Raw genomic sequence first — 19,848 nt, 5'->3', positions numbered from 1 at the left:
TGACTTTCAAGGACGCTTTCAGTTCTCACTCTACCAACTTCTCATTGGACACTTAGTCACTATTCTTAATAAAATTGGATGCATAGTAAATGCACATGATTATTGCACTTACTATAATAGTTGGATTCTTTGGCAGCAATAGCTCATCTAATTCTCATACCAATTCAGAGACAGCTGCTATTATTAGCCCCACTTTGCAGATAAAGAAACTGAGATATGGAGAAGTTCATTTGACCCTATTCATACTGCCTATAAGAAATGTTATACTGTGAAGCCTCAGCTCTTAGCTGACACCTAGTATTGCTTCTGCATTGAACAATTTTATATTAAGATGTTTTCATCCTGACACCTGTTCTCAAAGGGAATATATATATGGCATCCCTGTTTAACATCCTTCAATGATCACTTCTACCTCCAGAATAAAGCATAAACCCCTTGATCTAGAATTTATACACTACGTGGGCTGCCTACCCTTCCAGCTTCGTCATGCTCTACATGCCCCATGCACACAGTTCTGTTCCTGAGGACCAACGGTCCCCAAACTTTTCATGTTCCCTTCCCTTTGTACACTTGCAGTCATATCCTGAAACATCTCCCTCCACTGTGTCCATCTGGCAGGTTCCCACTCATGTTTCATGACTCAGCTCAAGCATCTCCTCTCTGGGCTTTCTTCCCTGATGCCTAGCCACCAGGCAGAATTGTTACACCCACCTCTGTTTCCATACACCTTCTTCATACATTTAGTACAACTATGATTGTTTTACATTTTCAAAAAAGTAAAAAAAAAAAAAGTATCTCATCAGCGGTGAGCTCAAAACCAACTATTTTGTCTTTCATCCATGTCTTTTGAGCACTGAACAGAATAGACCTGCTTTGAGAATAAGCAGGGAAATGAATGTACAAGTGGCATTAGTGGAGTCAGGCAATACACATCCCTTAAATACAAGCTCTGGAAAGCTAGGACTTTGTGGTTGGCCAGACTAAACAACTATGAAGAAGTCATTTACAAACAGCAATTTCCACACCTTAATATGGGTTGTCTTAAAAACTCCACGTGAAAGTCTCATTGTACAGACATTCTATCTGTTCACACAGTTTTGAAGTGGAGTTTGACACCTGCAGGACACTCCCTATAGCTCAACACAGCTGGAAGGTGTGGTGAAGACAACTGGATGCAAGGCAGGGCAGGGTGAGGGTGACTCCTAAAGGCCCATTTGCCATGGAGTAAACAGAATTTTGCCTGAAAAATTCACTACCCCATTTCCCAGTTAGAATATCTTTCCTTCTATCTCTGCACATCCAAATGCCACCCTTCATAGTTCATATGCCACTTTTTCCATTGAGCATTCAGCATTTCCTACCCAGATTTCTCCTCCTTAATCTGCTCCTCTCTACAGAAACTCATACTTTTCTACAGCACTACACCTTTGCACAAGTCTTACTTCACATACTAGAAATAAACTTGTTAAGGTCTACATCCTTTTTCCCTCCAAACTCACCCCCAGCAGCTAGCCTGAACCTAATACATTGTAGTGTGAAGAATAAGGCACTCTCCAGGTTCTGCAACTTTTTAAACAAATACTTCAACTAGAATTCAGTGGAATCAATAAGCATTGAAACAAAATCATAATTATGTATTATAGCAATTCCAGGATAGATTTCAGGTGAGAACATTTCTCTACAGCATTCCCAATATGCCAAGTTTTTTACTTGAGCCCATGATCTAGATAAAGTTATTTAAAACTTTGACATAAATAGCCATATTTGTTTTTTGTCATTGTTTTTAAAACACGGTCTCACTTTGTCACCCAGGCTGGAGTACAAGGGTGCTATCACAGCTCACTGCAGCCTCGACCTCCTGGCCTCAAGTGATCCTCCCACCTCAGCCTCCCAAGTAGCAGGGACTACAGTTGTGCACCACCATACCCAGCAAATGTATTTTTATTTTTTGTAAGATGGAGTCTCACTATGTTTCCCAAGCTGGTCTCGAACTCCTGGGCTCAAGCAATACTTTTTCCTTGGCCTTCCAACGTATAGGCATGATCCCCTGCACCTGGCCAACTATCTTGTTATTGATTACAAAGACATGACTTGTCTAGAGAAAGTTGTCAAGTTGTATTTGAATTGCAATCACTTTCATCAAAAGCAAAGAAAAGATTTCAAATGTATCATAAAAATGTTGGAAAGACAAAGCATTGTGTTGGGGGCAGGGACAATGAGAATATTAAGGCAAAGAGAAGATACATGTCTTTAACGAGGAAAAAAGTTTGGACTTATTTGATTGTAAACTATAGCTCAAAACCTATCAGTTTTCTAAAAAAAAAAAAAATGAAGGAAAAACAATAATGCAACCACGCGCATAATTTTCAGGCACAGTAAGACATTCCTCCAGTGATTGGACATCAAAAGGATCCATAGGACAACTGACGTTCCTGAAGATTCAGCTACAGATTAAGGACAGTACAAGAGTTGGCAGTTTAATTTGAATCAAAGGTAATTTCATCATTCTGAAATATATCACTGAAAACATAAACTTCAAACATGAATCAGACAGCCACAATCATTTCACTACAATGGCACAGCATTACAAGGAAAACAAATACTGCATTTGTAATGTGAACAGCTGCCCTGTATGGTAAAATATGCTTTATACTTTATGGTATATTTTCTCAGCAAGTTTCAGTATGTGGACTTTGCCCTGGATTCTGCCAAGAGAAGTACCAGAATGTCGATAATCTCTCTTCCTCACTTAAAATGTTCATGCAATTAGGTGGCTAACAGTGAGGAACATGGGCGAGCCCAAGGGTATCCAGTCTTTCTGTGGTGAGGCATTCATTCCAGTCGCCACCTCCGTTAGAGCCACACACACTGTAAAGACTGAGTACAGGAAGGGATTTCTGGCAGCCAGAGAAAAGGGCGGTACCGTTGCCACACTCACAAAATCACCCTGCAGTATTTCCTCCCCTCCAATCCCCAACCATCCTGGAAGGAAGGCGGGACAGAAAGCAGGTGCTCAATAATAAAAATAATCAACAAGGACCAATGTACATTCGCACAGTACTTTAGAGTGTGAGGCCCTTCATATACATTACTTAATCTGATTTACAGTGAACCAAGGCCCATGATCAGCCAAGTTGGTCAGATAAATCATCATCCAGCATGAGATCCATAAAGGCAATGGAAGTTAATACAAATTCAAAAAAAATCAGCAAAGGCTGAAGTATTGGGAAGGTAACAACCAAAATATATTTTTATAAGGAACTCTTTCTGCTAGAATTAAAAATTCACACCCAATAAGATCATTCAGTTAAAATACCAAGATTCCCAATTCCTTCTACAGGTCTACAATCCCTAAGTGCAATTCATAACCCGAAAGCTCTAAAAATCCAAAGGTTTTTCATAACCTCACCTGAAATAAAATAAGATTACAGCTCTTTATCCCACTTTATTAGTTTTCTATTGCTTCTGTAATAAATTACCTCAAACTTAGTAACTGAAAACACAAATGTGTTATCTGACAGTCCTCGAGGTCAGAAGTTCAACAGGGTTCTCACTGGGCTAAAATTCCAGGTGCCAGAAAAACTGCTTTCTGTGCCGGAGCCTCTAGGTGAGAATATGTCTCCTTACCTTTCTCACCTGCTAGAGGCCACCTGCATTTGTTTTACCAGAGCTCCCTTCTTCCATTTTCAAAGTCAGGAAGGTAACATTTCTCTGAGCATTTTTCCATCATCATATCCTCTGACCACAGCTGGGAAAGATTCTCTCCTTTCAAGGACCCATGTAATCAAATTGGGTCCACTCAAATAATCCAGGATAATATCACCATCTTCAAGGACTTAAACCTAAATCACATCTGCAAAGTCTCTTTTACTGTGTGATCTGGTGTGACTGTGTCCCCACACAAATCTCATCTTGAATTCTAGCTCCCATAATTCCCATGTGTCGGGGAAGGGACCCGGTGGGAGGTAACTGAATCATGAGGGCAGGGCTTTCCCATACTGTTCTCATGGTAATAAATAAGTCTCATGAGATCTGATGGTTTTATAAATAGGAGTTCCCCTGCACATGCTCTCTCTTACTTGCTGCTATGTAAGATGTGTCTTGCTTCCCTTTCACTTTCCACCGTAATTGTGAGGACTCCCCAGCCATGTGGAACTGTAAGTCCATTAAACCTCTTTCCTTTATAAATTACCCAGTATTGGGTATGTCTTTATTAGCAATGTGAAAACAGACTAATACACCATGAAAAGTGACATATTCACAGGTTCTGGGGATTGAGATGTGGACATGGGGTAGGAGGCAATATTCCACTACAGCCACTTATTGTGCATTTTCATGTATTTTCTTAAGGAAACAGTAATATTTTTAATCAAGGAGTGCTTCCCACACTGAGGTTGATATATTAAGTACAGTGTATATGTGTGTATATGTGTACATATGACTGTAGACATATGTGTGTATATGTTTACATATAATTGTATATAGGCATAAAAACATAAACATACACCTTATTGTTTTCCTAAAATATGAAGAAGTCCAAACTGTGAAACATTTCTTACTCCAAGGGTTTCAGGTTGACCTGTACCATGATTTATCCATCCTACCAGACCTGTCTCTCCTCTTCAGGTCAACCTCTGTCCATCCTCTTCAAAGGAGCAGTTGCTCTTTTCCTATGTCAGATCCAAAAACACTGACTGGACCTTAAATATTAGCAGACAATGTCACTATACATTGAAGAGCAGAAAACTAAAGTCTACTCCCTCTTGCCTTCTTTTTAACTTCTTAGTTGAAGATGCCTAATAAGTTGAAATTAGAACCCCTCTTGGGGCATGACCATTTCTTTCTCTTTTTGACTTCTTTGCTGAACTGTAGCTAGGCTAGAGGGAATCCATACTGAAATTGTACATATAGAGACACAAGCCAAAAATATGTGCTCCAAATGGCCTTTTACCAAAGAGCCCTGCATTATGGGTAATTGGCACCATCTCAAGCTACTAATAAAGTGGTATTCTGATTATCATTTGGCTGCTATTGCCTGCATGCATCTTCCCTGGGGACTCTGTACAGGGACAGAGGTAATTGGCAGGGCAGGTTCAGGTATTTCTGAGACTTTAACCATACTACTATCAAAACTCCACCTCAATTTTAATATACAATTAATAAGCACTAATATCAGGAAACTTACTCAAAAGTGCATGAAATGCTTTTACCACTCTGACAGAAAAAAAAAATCTGAGGTATAATACAGACATTTACCCTATGGGAATATCCCAAATGAACATTTTTAGTTAGCTGGCAAAAAGGGGAAAAGCTATAGGTAATGGCATAATTTCTCGTGCAACTTCCTGTGACATTATTCAGAGTTTATCTGCTATAGGCAGAAAAGCCTTTGTGGTTATTGAGGCCATAAATAGGAGACCTTCAAAAGAGCATTAGCATTCATTAACAGTGTAGAACTCAGGATAATGCTCAATTATGGTTACATGATCCAACCCAATCTTGTGTTGAGCACAGCCTGGCCATAATAAATTGTAAAGTCTAGCTATAAATAACAAACACTCTGAAAAATAAGTTTTAAATTTTTTAATTAAAAATTAAATATATTACAACTTTCTGAAGGGCAAGCATGTTTTATTCATTCTTATACACCTGTTATCTTCATTATAGTATATATGACCATTACTATACATCTACAAACTTCATTTTTGCTTAAACATCATGTTTACTTCATGGAGTAAATGGATGCAATGCCCCATGTGCGATGCACGTAAAACAAGCACACAAGATGGGACCCATTATCTAACTAACAAACAAAAGCATGCTTATCAAAAGACACCTAAGAAAATACTCCCAGGCTCTATGTACATCTGCCATCTATCCTTTTCTCCAACAACTAGGAGTGTTTTAATTTCATGAGGACCAGAAAAATCCGATCTATGTTGTTTATTCTCAATTCTAAAGGCAGTTCTTATTGCACACCGTGTGCTCAAACATAAAAATACCAGGAAGAACTAGTGACTTCATTAGCTTTATCCTGAGGCTTGTGAGGCAACTAATTTGTGATGTCCTGAAAACCAATTTCTGAATGACTACTTATTGGTTTTCCTGAGTCCTTTTGCATCATGCTTGTTCAAAGGGTACATAAATGTGTATGCCAAGGACCAAAAAAAAAATAAAGCAAAAAAATCAATTTGAATTCCCAGAGAGCGTGAGATTGGCATAGATCAGTGAACACCATCACTGTTTTATACCAAGATAACCTTGGAACTGAAAAAATTCTTGGAGGCAAGGTTCTAATTAGTTACCCTACCTAACAAATTAAACAGCAAACATACAAAAACCTTATGCTATAAATCAAAAGACAAGTGGTGGCACATTTATGAAAATGACCTAGTAATCTCACTAGTCTAAAGGCTAAAAAACTTTAATTCTATTGTCAAAGGTTCCTGGTGCTTATATATATTAAAGATTCAGCTACCATTTAAATTTTTATGGGATAGATAATTTATTTATATAAAATTAAACAGATCCATGAAGTAAAAAGTGAGGTCGTTGTCTTTTTTTGGTTCTCCAGTCCACACCATTTTACCTGCAAGGATGTATCAGAACTTTGTACGTATACAGAATCTGTCTCAGCCCACAGTGATACCCAATTTTTAGGTTTTATTAGCCTTGTAATACAACAATGAGAGAAACGGATTGATACATACCATCCAGAACCAGGCTTAAGAAGGAAAGCCTAGCAATACTCACAAAAGAACAAAGTACAAATTGATGAAGAATGGATAGAACATAATATCTCACCAGAGCCTTATTTGGGTCCTATAATATTTGGGGCACTTTAATCTTACATAGTTCACTAGAAAACAGAAGAAAAGCTTCTACGACAATAAAAGCCCATGCTGCAAAGGCCTTTTTGTGTGTCTGTTGGGGACAGGGGTGATTTTGGGGATAACCTGAAGGTAAACTATAATACCATTTCAAAAGTTTACCCAAGTTTCTGCCAAAATATGTCCCAGTCCTCAACTCTCCAGGACTGCTTTCTTTCAAAGTTCCAAAAGAGTTGAATTTTTAACAGATATATTGCCAAAAGGAAGAATCAAGACTGAGATCCAGGTTAGCAACTAATGAAAGAACAGATATTGTATCTTCTGCACTCATTATAGATAATGTCTACAGAGTATTCATTCCCAGGAGTTAAAAATATAAGACAAGGTAGAATGTTAGCTATTCACTGTGGCAAATACAGATTTAAATAGCATTCTGTCAACTAGAACTCTATTAACTGGCACTTCTACATATCTATAAAACTGTGATAACTAATACAAAAACCTTAAACTGCCTCAGGGATGTAATTATAAATACTAGTTATCTATTGCTGCTGCATAACAAATTACTCCAAAATTTAGCAGTTTCTAACAATAAACATTTAATAATTCACACAGCTTCTGTGGATAAGGATTTCAGAAATATCTTAACTGGTTGGTTCTGGCTCAGGGGCTCCCAAGAGGACGTAAAATGTTACCCAGGACTGCGGTCATCTGAAGAGTTCCAGGGCTGAAGGACCCTCTACCAAGGTGGCTCCTTCATACAACTGGTAAATTGGAGCTGTTAGCAGAGGGCCTCACTTTCTTGCCACATGAATCTCCATGGACTGCTTGAGTGTTCCCAAGACACGGCAGCTGGCTCTCCCCAGATTGTGTGATCCAACAGAGGAAGGTGGAAATGGCAATATCTTTTATGACAGCCTTAGAAGTCATACTTCCTCAGAAGTCATACACCATCACTTCCGTCATCTCCTATTGATCACACAGAATATATAACGTGGGAGGGGACTTCACAAAGCATGAATAGCAATAGGCAAAGGTCACTGGGGACTATCTCCGAGGCTGGCAGTTACAATCTTGAGATGAGCTTCCTAATGAAAGATTAATGCTCAACATACTTTTAGAACTATTTATTGTACAATTTCCTGAAAAGTATTCTTACATATGATAATATATTAATCATGACATCTTATGAGCTCTTTCAAGGAGATGCTTAAATGTTGAATCAAACTAATCTTGTGTTTTCTAACCCTGACTTCTTATATTTGCTCAGTTCTAACACATTTTTCACTCACATTTTGTGTATATTAGTTTACTGACTTGCCATTAAATGTTTGGTGTTAGTATCTATATCATTTTAGCATCAATATTATCAATAGTAGATCAATATTATTTAAAAAACAGATATTCTAGATCCTCAAAACCAGAGTGAATTAAAATTTCTATAGTCAGAGAATCACAGGAAAGGATCTGAAGAGGTTACCTAACTTGTTGAAACTGAATGACAGATCCATTGAAAGCCATCATGTCATCATTTCTACTTTCACGTCCATTCAAAACTTTCCATAATAAAAATGTTTAAATAGGTATAATTCAATAATTCATTTTTCAGATAAGGCCATCTCAATATGAAAGAAAATTACTTATGCAACGAAGCCTAGAATATTGGAGCACACAAAGAAAAATAAATTAAGAATGAAATATTACATCTTTTACCAAATGACATCTTCTCATAAATAAGACTTCAAATGACTTCACAGAAAAGTTATTCCACAACCTTCCTTAGCAAACCTGTCGTTTTGGGATTACACTGGGGTTTTAGTATGCAGTCACAGCTTGTAAGTGCACAGCTCTGTAATACTAAAGCCAGAAATTTATGTTTGTCACATATTTGTTGTTTTTATAACATACTATACTATAGCTAATCCTGATTTCAACTTTTGAGAAAAATTCATGGATAACTTTTTTTTTTTTTTTTTTTTTGAGACGGAGTCTCGCTCTGTCTCCAGGCTGGAGTGCAGTGGTGCCATCTCGGCTCACAGCAAGCTCCCCTCCCGGATTCACGCCATTCTCCTGCCTCACCCTCCTGAGTAGCTGGGACTACAGGTGCCCACCACCGCGCCCGGCTAATTTTTTTGCATTTTTAGTAGAGACGGGGTTTCACCGTGTTAGCCAGGATGGTCTCGGTCTCCTGACCTTGTGATCCACCCACCTCGGCCTCCAAAAGTGCTGGGATTAAAGGCGTGAGCCACCGCGCCCGGCCATTCATGGATAACTTTCATAGTATATATATAAAAAATAGGTTAAGATAAGCTTTTCTAGAAACTCAAAAATGGGGCCCCCTCTTACCCTTTACCTGCGCCCTGCAAAAAAAGAGTTTTCTTTTTTTAAAAATTTTTTTATATCCATAGGTTACTGGGGAACAGGTGGTGTTTGGTTACATGAGTAAGTTCTTTGGTGGTGATTTGTGAGATTTTGGTGCACCCATCACCCAAGCAGTATACACTGCACCCTATTTGTAGTCTTTTATCCCTCACCCCCTTCCCACCCTTTCCCCGAGTCCCCAAAGTCCGTTGTGTCATTCTTATGCCTTTGTATCCTCATAGCTTAGCTCCCACTTACAAGTAAGAACATACAATGTTTGGTTTTCCATTCCTGAGCTACTTCACTTAGAATAATAGCCTCCAAACTCATCCAGGTCACTGCTAATGCCATGAGTTCAAAAGAAAGAGTATTCTTATCTCCTAGGCACCTGGTCATTGTTTTCAGCTTGAGACTAAGGAAAAACTAAGGTAGAGAGAGTGAGATAGGAAAAGGAGGAGACGAGATCACAGTTCCTATATAAATAAGCACAGTATTACAGCTTATGTTCAGATTTTAGAAGAAAAATCGATCTAAACAGAAAATAACTGTGGCCTTCCTGTGCATTTCAACATCAGCAGTATAAACATCAATAATGATAGCAATTGATATGTAATGAATATATGCTACATGCTGGTTGCTCTCCTAAATATTATATTAATATACTCTCTCATTTAATCATCACAAAAATTCTTCTCTACAACTATTTTACAGATAGGGATACTGAGACTCAAGAAGTTTACCCAAGATCACCTATATAGTAAGTGGAAGAGTAGGAATTCAAACTCAGAAAGACTCCTCCAGAAGCTACATCTTTAATTGCTGGGCAATACTGCCTTAAAATTGACCGAGGTGTTTTTGATCAATCAGGGTGTTTGATACATCTTAATAAGGCAGCATAAGACTGTGTTCAATAACAAATGCTTCTTTTGATTGGGGGAATAAATTCCCAAGAAATATGATTTTATGGTCATATTGGCAGTATTAATAAGGCAGTATAAAAGGCATACTAAAGTATAATTGGCAAGTATAATTGGCAGTATAAGAGGTACCATTGATTCTTCAATGTTATGTCTACAAACCTACCAAAAGCCACCAAGGAAGGATGGGGACTTAGATCTTTTCCAATAGAGAAAAATGAAAGCTGGCTATAAGACCCAAAAACCTATTAATATGCATAAATAGATCAAATATAAATATATACTAATCAAGATGAAAGAAATAATACTTAAGGTTTGCTTCAAACCTTCCTGGCTATACCTGAACTGTTATAAATCACTTGTCAAAACACTGACTTTCTATTCTCAAGAAAGTTTTTGCTCTATGTCACCAGCAACGCTTCCAGATCTTGAAGTCTCTAGGTCCTGATTATCTGAAGTAGTTAAAATGTGCACACTTTTTACAAAAATGTTGCATAGATTAGCAAAAAGTGTCATCGTACAAGCATTGTACAATCTAATGATGTGAACAAGCAGCTTTTAAAGTCTTTGCAGGGACCGGGCTTATTTCTTGTGAACATTGTGAGATCGTTCTAAAATAAGAGAATAGTAAATACACATAATTTTAAAAATCTGGAGTTTAACAAGGCCATTGGGTTACATAACCAACTTTAACGATGCATTAAATTCAGAATCTGTGCTATTGCAATGTTCGACCTGAGACTTCATCTGGGACACCGAAGGATGATGACCTATGGAAACATCAGCACCAGAGCCTCATATCAGATACTATAGTTGACAGTCAGACTTGGGAGAAAAAATGAAGTCTGTGCAGAAACATAGCTCTGGGGATTTTTCGCATCCTGAGGTCCATTTAACCTTTCAGAAATTTACTTTTGCTTATAAAATGGGAGAAGGGAAAGAAATCTTACATGGTTAGAGTGGGGGAAATGTATTCCTACTTGCAGTCACATAAGTAAAAGGGTAATGCCTGCTGGATTTATTATGCATATTATGTGATTCATCCTTGAGCATCTACTGCCTTTATCCGTAGAACATAGAGAGCAATATATTAGCCTTCTGAATGGAAGAAAAAAATGCATCATTGCCCATTCATCAATGGTCCAAGGAAATAGCTCCAGTCTCTATTCAGAAGTCTTTTCTGTTTCTTCCGAGTGTGTCATTTAGTATCCATTACTGCTACATATGTGCACCTCTGTGTCTGTGGTTATGTCATGTGTGTTTAAGAATTCATAACAGGAAAGATTATGCTCATTTTCCTTCTTGAGAAAACAAAGCTAGGTGACATCTGTGAATAAACAGGCCATCACTGCAATAACTGAAACAGTAAGAAGTAGGAACCTAACCCTGGCCTTCTGGCTTCTACTTCCATCCACAGCTTCCTGAGTCTCAACATTCCTCATGTTGGCATCACCTTTTATGCCAGATTCTCATCCTAATGATTCCTGCTACACACAAAGTCACATGTGCACATTTCTCTATAAGTTATTTTCTATTAAAAAGATAGCATTAAACCTCTGTCTTCTGAGAATTTTATAACACCCCTCAAGTACAGCAGGTCGTGGAACGACATCATTTCATTCAACTTCGTTTCATTATAATGTTGCCCAAATGTTGATTCCTGGCTGGGTCCACTGTCTGGGTGGAGTTTGTACATTCTCGCCATATCTGTATGGATTTTCTCCAGGTACTCTTGCTTCCTGCCACATCTCAAAGATGTGCCTGGTAGGTGAATTGGCACATGGAAATGGTCCCAGCCTGCGTGTGGGCATGTGTGAATGTGCCATGAAATAGGATGGTGTCCTGTCTAGGGCTGGTTCCCGCCTTGTGCCCTGAGCTACTCCGATAGGCTCCAGCCACCTAAGACCCTAACTTAAATAACTGGGTAAATATTGATCTGGTTTATAGTAACCTTTCTTACATGTATACATAGTTTACGTGTATTTGAATGCTTAATATTAAAGTGTTTTGAGAAGTTTGGAGGTGTTTTTGTGACCAGAAATATGCCATGGGAACTTAAGTCTTGTTTCTACCAATTAGCCTGTGATAAAAGTGTTTCATTATACTTCATTTCGCTTAAAATTGCAGTTTCCAAAAACCTATCAAGTAAGTTAAGTAAGGACTTACTGTAAATGAAGAGCAAAGGGACAGACACTGAAAAACAAGGCTTGGGAGATATAGTTCTGACTAATGTCAAAAAGTTAACATTCGTCTATACAAAAAAGCCAGTACATTAATTCTTTTCATATCAAGTCCCCGAGAGCTAACAAAGTATGGGTCCATGTCCATACTTCAGCTTGCACCCAGAACAACCACTTCCTGTTGCCATGAGTTACACGTTGAGTCACTTGGAGTCCTCCAGACAACTTGAGAGGTACAGCAATTTCAGAATTAAGAAAATATATTCTTGGTAATTAGCAGTGGTCAGCAATTCAGTCCATTAAAATATTAGATCAGAAATATTTGCTAATCCCTCTGTATAAAAATATGACTTGGGAAGTAAACTTGAGAAATTTTTTTCCTATTATAAAAAAATAGTTCATCATTGCCAACCTTTCATTAAATGATCCATGCACAGAAGAAATCACAAGGGAAAAAATGGTTTCAGGATCAATGTACTATAAATAAGAGAAATTTATGGCTTGTCACTAATATACCTTTTAACTTCAAATCACATGACAATTAGAACAGACTTTGTTAAATCCTTCACACAAACACACACACACACACAGTCACACCAAAATATAAGTGACCAAAAGCGCATGACATCTCAAACCAAGAACAAGAGAAAATGAATATTTTATTGCATCTACAATTAAAAGTGCCTTCGAATTCCAGCCAACCTGCCAAAAGCATCTTGTAATTGTGTCAGGAAAACCCACCCACCCAGGGAACACCAAAATTGGAAGTCAGATAAAAACAATAATGCAGGACCATTACTACTATCACTGTTCACTAGAAAAAAAAATATTAGAAGAAAAACATGCTATTTGGATTTCAGTGGCAAGGGAATTTTAAGTCTTTTGTAAATATTCAACTGAACTGGATAAATATGATCTTGGGTACGAACAGCATTAGGTGCAGAATTCAGAAAATAACACATTTTCAGTGTATAGCCTTTAAATTGGCTAAAAACAAAGACAACCACCGTGTGGAGTGGCATGCCAATAATTACTTCTCTTGGTTTACGTACATATCTTCTATTATATCAGTAGTTTCCCTTCTGCCTGATCTATTCTCTGCTCTAAGACCTTTATCCTATATTAATAGTTGAATTTAAAAGACAAATGTGCAGACAAAGGAAAAGAGGCAAATAGAGCTCTCTCAAACTGAGACTTTTTTTCTATATAAACTATATGCACCTCTAAAACAGAGTGGAGGAACATCATTGATTAGAATCATTTTTCCACGTGAAATATTTTGACCTCAGGAAAACTTGAGCAAAACAACTAGATTTTTTAAAATCAAAAAACCAGAAATAAAATTTTTATGGACAAATAAAAGTCCTCCTGTTTTTTGCCTTTGTTTTCACATGATACAGACATCTTATGTTTCAAAGAAAAAAATATATAACCATAGTAAGGAAGTGCCTTAACATAAACAAGGCAGAATAGGTTCTAAACTAGAGTGGATCATTTTTAAGAAGTACTAATTTATACCTACCTAGTTGTACCCATGCTAAGAACCAAAAACAAACTAAAAGCCTGGTTTCATTGTATTTTCATGTTTTCATTACTAAAGTCTGAATCTCGATATTTCACAAAAGAGTTGCAATGCCTTTATTCTTTGGCAAGGTCTGCCTGGCTCTCCAGTTTTCTTAGCACCCTGTACCAGAGGTTGCCACTCCAGCCAGCTTGGATGTTGGAAGCTAGCATCTGAACCTTAATTATGACCCACTCGTTCCACTGATTGGGTAGTACAAACGTGAGTGATGTTCAAAGACGAGAAAATTAAGATAATAGAAGTTGCCTGTTCCTTAAAAACTGGAGGACAAGAACCTGTCTCCCAACTTTCCTAAAATTAAATGTCAAAGAGGGAGAAGAGTATATCAGTAATTTAAGAGGGAAGTTTATCTAGAATAAGGCCAGATTTCTTTTTCAAAGCTACATTTATTTATACCCATGGCTTATGTGGGTTTAAAACATATGTAGCCCTTACAATACATGTTATACTTGGAGCACGGAAGCTATCTGCAGAACTGATTCTGACATATAGGCGCCTAGCTTAGAATGCATTTCTGTAGAATTCAGGGAGATCAATAGACTCGGGAAACAAATATGTTGATGGATGAGGACGGGTCTGAAAACGACCAGGTTGAGGTGACCACGCTGCAGGTTTCACAGCTATTCCATGTTGGTAGAACGAAAGGGTTACAAAGGATTCCTCTTTCTTTAAAAGGGAAAGGAAAAAAAGGAAATGAGAGGAGAAAAAAAGAGGAAATGGAAGGAAGAGAATGAAGCGAGTGGTGAGTAAAGGAATAAAGAAATGAGGACGGGGAAAGAGAAAGAGAGAATCCCGAAGAGGGGCGGGGGAGTGGGAAGGAGAGCTATGATGTATGGACGCTCACCAGCCACCAGCCAAGCGCTCCATCACCCCCAAGCCTGCATCCCTCCCTCACTCGTCTGGAGACCGCGGGTTCCGCCGCCCTGGCGCTGACAGCCCTCCCCGTGACCCCGGCGCAGGCCACGCCGAGATGCCCAAAGTGGCCCACCGCAGCCAGCCCATCCGAACCCGCCACTCCCAGGACCGCGCTGGCCACCCCCGCCCCCGACGTCCCCCCGCACCCCCATCAGTAGTGTCAGGGGAAAAGCCGAGAAGAGCGCAGTGAAGAGGAAAAAAAATAAAGAAGGGGAGGGGGCGGGGGAGACGACCAAAAACAATTTTTAAAAATAATCTGATCATGGGTCCTGGAGAAGCAGCAGGGAGGAGACCCGTGACAGGCACCTGGAAACGAACACGCTGTTGCAAATACCCCGGGCTCCGTTGGGCTGGGCGATTTTCCACAAAAGGAACTTTGCAAGGAGCGCAGCGGTTTGCAATGGAAGAGGAGGAGATCGCAGCGTTACCTGGCCGAGGTCTCGCCGGCGGGCCGCGGAAATCCTCAGGTTTGCGATTTTGAGCCACTTGATCAGGTTACTATGGAAATCGTCTTAAGGAGATGGAGAAAAAAAATAAAAAGCAACCGAGGCACATCCTTGTCACCCAGAAAGAAACTGCTCGGGCCGCTGAGAGCGGGTGCGGGACCGGGCGCGGGACCGGGCGCGGCGCCTCTCCCGGCCCGCCTCGCTCTTTCTTCCCTCCTCGGCCGGGCCGCGCCTCCCCGCCCCGCGCCGCCGCCACCAAGCAGCCCGCGGGCCGAGCCGAGCTCTCCGCGGCGCGCAGCCGGGAGCGAAAGCGCGAGCTCGCTCTCAGCCTCCAGCCGGCCTGGGCGGCGAGTGGCGCTGTTTCCCAGCCGCGCAGCTGGAATTTAAAGAGACAGGCGCGTCGCGGGGTCTGGGCCCTTGCCCAGGAGAGGAGCCCACAGGAGGCCCACCGTCTTGGAACCGCGCCGGATGGACGGAACGGGCCCTGCGAGAAAAGTTTCCTGCGGGAACGGCGGGAGGAGCACCTGAGGACCAGCCACAGCTTCCTCTCCCGAATGCAGAACACAGGCTGCAAGGAGAGTAAGAGGGATTTTTTTGCCTCCCTTGGAGACTAAGGGGGAAATGATTTGTATGCTCAACAAGTCTTGCACCTATTTTCAGCTGCACTAGTTTCCGTCCTTGTACACCGACTTATTTCATTGAAAGCACACCTACAAACGGGGGATGGGCTGGGGGGGGGGGTCACTCTTCATTTTATGTCCCACTAAGCAGAGAGGCATGGGTTTAGAGGAAGGTGGTGATGGGAAGATATAGCTGTCAAATATCTGGGATTTTTTTTTTCTCTTCCTCTCTCAGCCAAAGAAGCGTCTCCTTTTCTCTCCCCCCACTCCGAATCCTGGAGGATAGACTTGAAGGTCTATTCCAACCTTTACTCCAGGATTATCCACAGGCTCACCTGCCCACCTACCGGCACCTTTTCTCTACAGCTAGGAAGGCAGGTCTACTTCTGTTGCTGAGAACAAGATCCAGCAGAAAGAAGAGTCTAGCCTGGCCCTTTTCTATTCCTAGTTGAAAAACAGCTTTCAGTGGGCAGGTCTCTCACTGTTTCACTGTTACAAATAAGGCTCGGATCTCAATAGCTGACACGCAACCCAAACAGGATGTGCAGACCAATTCACATGGTTTGAGACCACCACATATTTGGAGAAACTGAGAAATTATGATGCAATCCATTTATTTTTCTGTCCTAACCATCACCTTTCATGCATTATATTACTAAACAGTCTCTGAAGTACTAGTTCAACTCGAATCCCTCCCCTGGAGGAGAGGTAGTAAGGGGACTTTCCTTATGGTCTTGTCTAGATCAACCAAACTGATTCCAGAGTCACCCTGGCATACAGTAGTAGACGCTCCATACATATGGATGACATTATCCGAAAAAAAGTGAATCTAGATTACCAACACCTTGTGGGCAGGATTCATAGAGTGTTCTGTGTTCTATCTTAGACTATACATTTTTATGAGCCCTACACATAGGAAGGATGCTACATTCTAACTCAAGTGTCTTAAGCTTCTTTCCTGTATCTCCCTACCAACTTAACCTCCAGTCCTCTCACCTCCACCACGCTTCCTTCATATTGCTCTTCCACCTTGCTTGCAGAGCAAGCCTTCCAAATAAATATTATGAGTCTTATATAAAATCTTTCTATATATCCCCATTTCCTTCAGGAAAATGACCACATTTCTTGTTAGGGCACAGAACAGTTTCTTAGCCCCTTTGTGCTGCCATTACAAAATACCTGAGACTGGTTAACTTATAAACAACAGGAACTTATTTCTCACAATTCCAGAGGCTGAGAAGTCCAAGAGCAAGAGGCTGGCAGGTTCTGTTTCTGGTGAGAACCCAGTCCCTGCTTCCAACACTGTGTCCTCACATGGACAAAGGGCAAAAGGGCCAAATGCTGTGTGAAGCCTCTTTGGTAAGGCTTTTAATCCCATTTATAAGAAAGGAGACTTCATGATCTGATCAGCTCCCAAGGGCCCCTCCTCTTAATACTATAACATTGGAGATTGTTTCTACATGAATTTTGGAAGGACACAAATATTCAAACCACAGCAAAGAGTGTTTCTTAAACTTTAGCATGCATTGCAATCACCTGTATGACTTTTTTAAAAATTTGTAGGCCTCATGCCCGACTTTTCTTATTCAGGTGGTCTAGTCCAGGGTGATGTATAAGAATTTGTATTTCTAACAAGATCCCAAGTGATATCATGCTACTGGGCTGGGAATCACACTGTGAGAAACACTGGCATAGATCTTTTGTGATCTAGCCCCTACCTACTCCTGCTTCATCCCTCACACCTGCCCCTCAGTTCCCAAGCAGGTCAAACTTAATAACCTATTCCATGCCTTCTCATACAGCACCAGCTCACCCCCACCTGTACATATGCTGTTCTCACCCCATCTGTACATGTGCTGTTCTCCACCAGGAATTCTCTCACGTTCCCAACCCAACTCTTCTCCACATCCCACACCACCACATCTGGGTAACACTTGCTCAACCCCTGAGACTAAACTCCTTTGGAATGCCTCCCCAAACACTCCCAGATCCTACAACAAAGTTTAGATGCCATTTCTCTGTGCTGCCTCTATACCCACTTTTCACACAGTAGGCATAATAATTGTACATTTATTTGTCTGCTTCCTCACTAGACTGTATGTACTAGGGGAAAGGATGGCAACTTATTTATATCCCCGTATTCCCAAGGGTCTAGCACATTGGCTGAGACTTTGTAGCAGCTCAATAAATGTTCAGGTAGGTAGGGGAGAGAAAGAGAATGAGAGAGGGAGAAGAGAAACAAGGTTTTTGGTTGTTGATGATTGTGATGATGATCAAAGACAGTTCGTGATAGTATTAGAAAGGACAGAGATAGAAAGGGGAATTAATATTTTTGAACTCCTTGTACCGTATGTATCAGGTACTGGGTTAAATGCTTTGCATGTTACCTCATCTATCCCTTAAAACACCCTTGCAAGACAAATATTATATTACATATGAGAAATCTAAGACTTGGAAAAATGAAGTTGCTTGCTCAAATCACACAGCTGTTTGGTGGCTGTTGCAGAACTGAGGGAGGGATGATTTGTTTGATTTACTATAAGCAGCACAAAGGCAGTTTTCCACAGGTATAAATAAGTTTCATGTGTATTGTAAATATTCATGAGCATTTTGTTACTTTGGTTAATATTACTTGAGCTCTCACCACCCCTCTCCCAGAAGGGATCTCCCTCACAGCCTAGGGTAGGAACCTCTAAAGCTTTATTGTGGCTTCCCTGACTCAGTAGTCCACTGAAGTGCAGTCTCCTCAGCTGATGTAAGGGGCTCCTCCGGCCTCTGTCATTTCTGTGCAGTCTTGCTCTACCCTTGTACCATATCCTTAGTGCTGTGTAAATTTGTAAAACAGTCAAGCAAAGCGGACAAGTATAGTAATCCGTTATGGTGATGGGGCCAGAGTCCTTTGCTTGTCTATATTTCTGCTCTAGTACATCTTACTATAACAGAGAAAACCACTAACTGGCAAGAAAATGTGTGAATAAATTAAAGTATGATTGATGAAATTATTTGGATATCTTTCCAAACAAAAAAATATATTGTGAACAGAAAATGAGTCTGTTGGAAAGTAAATGGATTTTATGGCCATTTAGGATAAGGCTTTAATTCAAAACTTAGCTAATTTGCTATAAATATACCAACTTTTATAGTTAATGAAATCAGCTCAAGATAAACTTAGAACCTGTATAATGTCTATACATTAAATCAGTATAGGAATGTTTGTTTTCTTTGAATGTTGTGTCTTTTACATAGGATTATACTAAAACATGAAATTCTTATAGCTGGAAGGTATATTTAGGGTAAGGGTGCTTAACTTTAGCTGCATATTGCAATCACCTGAGGAGTTCTCAAAAATCTCAATGCCCGAGTTGCACCTCAAACCAATTATATCAGAATCTCTAGGATTTGAGATCTAGGCAACAAGGTTTTTAAAGCCTTGCAGGTGGTTCTAATGAGAAACCAGGATTGAGGACCACTTGCTTTGAGATGAACATCAGTGGAATTCAGACCTGGCTGCTGATTAGAATCATCTGAACAAATTTTAAAAGTTCTCATGCCTACACCCACCTACAGAGAATCTGATTTATTTGGTCTGGGGTGGGGCCAAGTCCTCAAAACATTTAAAATCAACCCCAGGTGATTCTAATTTGAGGTAAGATTGAAAATCACTGTTGTCAAACAATGGTCCTCAAAGTGGAGGCCCCAGAACTGTAACATTAACATCACCTGGGAACTCATTAGAACTGCACTCCAGAGGCCCTGCAGCGGCTCAGGCCTGTAATCCCAGCACTGTAAGAGGCCAAGGCGGGTAGATCCCTTGAGCCCAGGAGTTTGACACCAGCCTGGGCAACATGGTGAAACCCCGTCTCTACTAAAAACACAAAAAATTAGCTGAGCATGGTAGCACGCACCTTAGTCCCAGCTACTTGGGAGGCTGGGGTGGAAGGATTGCTTGAGTCCAGGAGGCAGAGGTTACAGTGAGCTATCATGCCTGGACAATAGC

General features: G+C 40.2%; 1 protein-coding gene across 1 annotated transcript in view; it reads right to left on the bottom strand.

Annotated features, from left to right (window-relative positions):
* NAV3 (neuron navigator 3) overlaps positions 1 to 15,565 on the bottom strand; it is a 908,101-nt gene extending 892,536 nt beyond the window's left edge. The window contains exon 1 of the mRNA XM_055236272.2: positions 15,214 to 15,565. The gene's annotated coding sequence lies outside the window, so the exon portion shown is untranslated. The remainder of the gene's footprint in view (positions 1 to 15,213) is intronic.
* Positions 15,566 to 19,848: the final 4,283 nt, after the last annotated feature.

This window comes from Symphalangus syndactylus, chromosome 13 (assembly GCF_028878055.3).
Source record: "Symphalangus syndactylus isolate Jambi chromosome 13, NHGRI_mSymSyn1-v2.1_pri, whole genome shotgun sequence".
Lineage (NCBI taxonomy): Eukaryota > Metazoa > Chordata > Mammalia > Primates > Hylobatidae > Symphalangus > Symphalangus syndactylus.
This window is presented reverse-complemented; position numbering and strand designations above follow the sequence as displayed.